Below are 6,054 nucleotides of genomic sequence, written 5' to 3' on the forward strand. Positions count from 1 at the left end.
ATTATCATAATGAAACGATTTCAGAGCATGCATTGAAGAAATATTTACCTTATAAATTGGACTCCATAATGTTTTTTGGTTCCTTCGAAGTTCAAACTTCAAAGGAACTTGAAAGAAAAGTAGTAAAATTTTCTTATTGCACAATACAATTTAAGTGGTGTTACTGATGGTATAAGTTACTAAATGATGAGAGATGCTCTTATTTCTATTTTAAAACAATAAAAATCTATATGAGCGATTTGAAGTGGTTCATTTGAATTTGAAGAATAACTACAAAACAAAAATCCTCACCTTTCATATTCGAGTCCTTAGTAAAATATCAAAAAATATTGATCGACCCACCCCAATAGACATAGAAAAAAGGAATTACAACTTTATTCAATAATCCAAATCTTAATATCTCCATCGCATCTTTGTTACATTGAGGAAACTCTATCACAAGACTAAATACATACATTGCTACACTCTGTCGTTTCTGCAGAACCCTCTAAAGTAATCAATGTCGTAGAGTATAATCATATTCTTTAAAAAAATCAACCTTTTTACATTGATACTCAAGCTAATAGTTTTTGTAAATAAATATTTGATTTCTTGTATGAATTCACAAATAACAATTAAGTCAATGTTTTTCTCCAACGACAGAGCATTTCACTTGCGGAAGTGAAGATAAATCTCACCGCTCTTATAAGTAGTAGAAACATAATAATTGTTAGTTCACAATGAAGAAATACTTTTGACATGATAAAGTATTTATCTTATTAGTTGAGGTCAACTCACTAACAATTTCTCATATGATTATTCTCGTGAATCCAACGCAGCCATTTCATGGAGACTGTAACATTCCACAAAAAAATTGAGGTAAGACTTGAACTGTTCTTCGTACTGAGTGAGGTTTTAGCTAGATATTAAAAGTTTCTTGAGTGTTAAGGTCACTAGATATAGCACTTTGAGTTCAAAAAAGAACTAAATTGAAATAGCAAAAATCTAAAATATTGCAAGTTATGCTTAAATTATGAGTTTTTGTTCAACTTTATATTGCCATAACTCCAAGTACTTGATGATCTAGGTGGGCAAAAATAGAGAAAATAAAAGGTTTTTGAATTATCTTTCCAAATCCATCGAGTTTTCTAAGTTTCGAGGTCGGATGACTGAGATATGTAATTTTAAAGTCAGGTTGTCCAAGCAAGAAATGTTACCCAAAATAGTACGGGGTATTTCAGTCTTTTCCTTACCCAATCAGATTTAATTTATTTTTAGTAAGGTTTTAAGGGTCTAATCATATTAGGTTATATTAGGTTCAATTTTATAATCCTAATGTATGCCTAGGAATTTAGTTGAGGGTTCAAGAAGAGATAAGAGGAAAGGATCAAGGTGTTCGTCGATGTTCTTGAGTTTTATTGAAGATTTTTGCCATGGGTTTGATCCGTAAGAGATATGTGAGCTTCTATAGTGTTGAGTTCATTCACCCACACGCTATACATGATTTTCATATATGAATTCGTCCATAAAGATATAAAGATTTAAGTTGTCCAAAAGTGTTCTTGAAGTTTCATTCTGAATCTTGTTTTGTTGGGGTTTTGATAATTTCTTGAGATTAAATTTAGTGATTTAAGTGATTTTTAAGTAAATTAGAGTGTACTTGTGTTCAGTAATCGAATTCAAGTGATTGAGGAAGAAACTGTTCGATTCTAGGCGAGTTAGGGTGAGAAAACGAGCAAAGAAGGTCGTCGGGTTTTCTGGGTGGTGCCTGGGGCTACGCGCCACCATCACGCCAAGGGTGAATGGCACGCCACGCCAGTAAATATGCGAATAATTATTCTCTGAAGTTTAGGGGTTGGTTCCCCACGGCACTCAGTGCGCTAGGGTCGCCTGCGCACACCCGTTCTTCATCGTTTGGTCTATTTGAGTTCTTTCAAAAGGTACCTTTACTCCCCTTTGATTCTAAACTAATTATAAACACCTACAAATTATTCATAACCTTGAATTGATAATTTAAATTCAAGGTAGAGTAAGAGTTAAGTCCTGAGAATTTATAAGAACTTTTCAGGAGAGTCCTTTTGAATCTTTTGAGGAGTTTTTCTATAATTTCTAACAACTTATTTCAAGAATCAAACATGTGAGCATGAGAGTGAGGAGAATTATTCATGAGTCTACGCTATTAACTAGATCCTTCATGTCATGAACCATAACTGTTGAATTTTTACTTCACATGCAAGAGATAATTAAGAGTAGAGTCCAAGAAAATGTTTGAGTTCAACTATGAATCCTTTGAGATCAACTATTGATTTGAGCTAAGTTTTGAGGAAGTAAGTATAATAATGAGAGAACTAGGATACATGAGTTCCATATTGTTATGTTGACCCTCGAGTCGAGTCGTTCATGTCCATAAATTCCTCATGAACTTCATAAATTGAGTACCTTTCAGAGTAGTATATTCGAGTTCTAAGTCTTGAGTCCTTGAGTTGAGCTTTCATGCCCATAATTCCGCATGAATGTTATGAGTTGAGAATTCTTGAAATGAGTAGTATCATTGAAGTTTTTGAGTTCTGAACTGTTGGGTTTTGAGTATCGAGTTCTTTGTATGGTTATTGAAAACCTTGAATTGAGTTGTTTACATCCATCAGTTGGCATGAACTCTATTTTGAAAAGTCTTTTACAACTTTTTTTAAACTTTTTTTAAGACTTGAGAACTTGAGTTGAGAAATAATAGAGCCGAGTTCATTTTCCTTAAATGATATATGGAAACTAAGAGTTCCCAAGAGTAAATGTTTTCACATTTAAAAGAGGATTAAATAGAGATTCCCTAAAGAGTTTTGAGCAGTTCAGTAACATCACTTTTTAGAGAAAGATTTTGAGTAATAATCTCAAACCAAATAAAGAGTTATGTTTTTAAACCAAGACATTAATTATTTATTAAGAAAACAATTTAAGAAGCAACAAAGGAATTGAGTCCCCATAAACTCAATCAATAAGCAAAATATTTATGCGGAATATACCCCTAAAAAACTGAACGTGGTGATAAAAAAATCTAACGTAATCAATAATGGGGATGGGAGTAGAGGTTGCAATTTTTTTTTTAAAAAAATCAAAGCAGTCTTTTTTAAAAAGAAATTGGGCTGGGGGAGGTGGTGGGGGTGGGAGTACATGGGTGGGGTTGTGGGGGTAGGGTGAGATTGTATGGGTTCGAGATATTAATAACTTAGTTTTGATTGAATATTTTTTGGCATTAAGAGATTAAAGTGGTTTACAATCATTTTACCCAAACCATGTTGGATCAAATCCATAGTTACCCATATTTTATATGGGTAGATTTGATTCTATCCATTTTAACTCAATCCATATTCAACCCATCCAAATCCGATTCAAACGACTCATTTGCCACCCTCGGCCTACCCTTCTTAACAAATCTCATGAATCCTTTCATAAGTGAAACCTTCGTTGAAAGTGATCACCAACTTGAAATGTCATGTCCCTTACATTGCAGTGTGCATGCTCTGCCTACTGTAGTCTGGATTACCCACACCATTAGCTCATCTTCCCTAACCAAGTCAACTCCTAATATTCTATATAACAACCTTAAGAAAAACCCAATTACAGTTTTATCAATTATTTCAATTTTGATAAATCATGGTGGAGAGTGCAATAGTGTTTTTTCTTAAATTCAAAACATTAAACATTGTTTATACACCTTTTTACTGAATGTTTGGGTTTATAAAAAAGTATAAATATCGTATAACATGTGTAAACATTGAATCACACATGCTCTCACACAAGACATAACACCAAGTCCTTTATAACCCAAAGTTTAGCCATCTGAATCTTATTCAATCTGCTCACTCTTAGTAATTTTTGGGTGGATCTGGATTAATTCAGCTCAATTTAACTTATCTATTTGATATACCTAGTATACATTCAGTCGATAAGTAGGAATAACCCTTGCATGTTCAGCTCTATACATAACTAAACCGAATTTCTCGGTCATGTCTAAATCATTTGGCTTCATACCATTTGGTAGCTCCCAATCAAAACAATGAACCAATTGTGCTAGCACAAGACGAACAGTTGTGAGTCCTAATTGTAATCCAGGACAACTTCTTCTTCCAGAGCCAAACGGTAAAAGTTGAAAATCATGTCCAAGAAGATCAATGTTGCTACCAATAAACCTTTCTGGTACAAACTTCTCGGGTTCAGACCAAACTTCTGGATCTCTTCCAATTGCCCAAGTATTTACTAGAAGTCTTGAACCTTTAGGTATATCAAATCCATCAATTGTAATCTTCAATGGATTCATGAGGAATCAAAAGTTGTCCGACGGGATGAAGCCTAAAACCTTCTTTTATGACCATTTCTAAATACTCGAATTTTTCCAAGTCTGATTCTTCTACCATTCTATTTATGCCAACAACTTGTTCCAACTCCTTTTGTAATTTTTTCATTATTTTTGGGTGCCTTATAAGTTCAGAGAAAATCCAATCAATTGATGTTGCTGAAGTATCCATTGAAGCCATTAGCATGTCCTGCATAGAGTTCTTTTTCAGTCATGCTAAATTAATACTAAAGTACATTATCAATTATTTTTACCCAAGTAGACTTAGGGGGGTTGTAACACAATTTTGTTACTAGACTCCTTGTTAGTTGTGAATGAAATTCTTTTTACACGTGAGTGAATATAAGTTAAACTCAACAACAAATAGACCATGGTGTAAATGGAGTTTTAAACTATCAAGATACCCAAAGCAAACAACAAATAACCCAAAAATATTTTTTTTTAAAATGGAATATGTGATCTTAAAATATGACAAATTATTTACTTTAACAAATTAAGATACCTTGCTAATTAATGCAAATCTTCTTATACCATCAACAAAATATTAGTTAAACTCAACTAAAATTAACTTTTAAGATATTACCATTAAAATAGCTTTGATATGGTGACGATCAAACTCGAACTCTGCTTTGCCAGAATTCATGATGTCCATCATAGTATCAACAATATCCTTGGTTGTTTTCTCCTTTTTGGATCTTGAATATGTTCATCAATAATTCTCTCCAAAAAGTCATCAGAAACTTTTGCCAATTCTTTTATACGACGAACAACTCCCTGCAAATCAAACACATCAATAAATGGAAAAACTCACCAATATTTGGTGTTGCTGTTATTATCATAATTTCTTGAATAACATCTTTAAAACCCCTTTTATCAAAGTCATCATCCATATATTTTTCCCCTAATATCATTAAACAAGCCATGTTGGCATTTAGTGTAGCAACTTTAGCACTAATATCAACTTCAACACCACTAGTAGCTGCCCGATTGATAAAAGTCACAAAATTTCTAACTTCTTTCTTTCTCATGGATTGAAATGAATTGATCTTGAGAGTACTAAGCAATTCTAACGTACACAATTTTCGCATATTTCTCCAATAAGGTCCATATTTTGCAAACGTCAAGTTTCTTTGATTGTATGCGGCAAATTGAGCAACTCTATTATTTGGTCGACTCGCAAAAATAAGATCATGTTTTTTCAAGAATTGTTCAGCAGCATGAGGAGATGAAGCAACAATTATAGGAACTAGACCAAATCTCATGCTCATTATGGGACCATATCTTTTGGCTATTTTACATAGATCTTGGTGGACATTTTTGTCAATCATATGGAGATTTCCTATAATTGGAAGCCCTTTTGGGCCTGGAGGGATTTTTTTCTTCTTTTTCATGAATTTATTATGTAATACTTGAAAAATTGTATAGCACTACAAGTAGTGCAAGAACTTGTAAGAAAATTGAAGCCATTGGATATTATTGTGTTTTCATTTTGCTTCATGACTCCCACATTATAAAGATGTTAACAGTTGGTTGGGGGTGAAGGAAATTCAATGAAAAAATTAATTGTTGGGGCAAAAGGACAAAGAAAGAAAAAAACAAAATTTAAAAGTGATAAATTCTTCTAGAAAATTCATGTGTTATAATTTGACTTTCATGGTCCAATATTCACTTTGAAATTTATTTGAGTCAAATTTGCTTTTAAACTTTTTTAACTTGTGGTGTATCAG

At 32.8% G+C, this 6,054-nt stretch overlaps 1 pseudogene; it reads right to left on the reverse strand.

The window, feature by feature from the left end:
• Nucleotides 1-3,765: 3,765 nt before the first annotated feature.
• Nucleotides 3,766-5,791, reverse strand: LOC107013220 (annotated as a pseudogene).
• Between the last annotated feature and the right edge of the window lie 263 nt (nt 5,792-6,054).

Source organism: Solanum pennellii, chromosome 3 (assembly GCF_001406875.1).
Source record: "Solanum pennellii chromosome 3, SPENNV200".
NCBI classification, from domain to species: Eukaryota; Viridiplantae; Streptophyta; class Magnoliopsida; order Solanales; family Solanaceae; genus Solanum; species Solanum pennellii.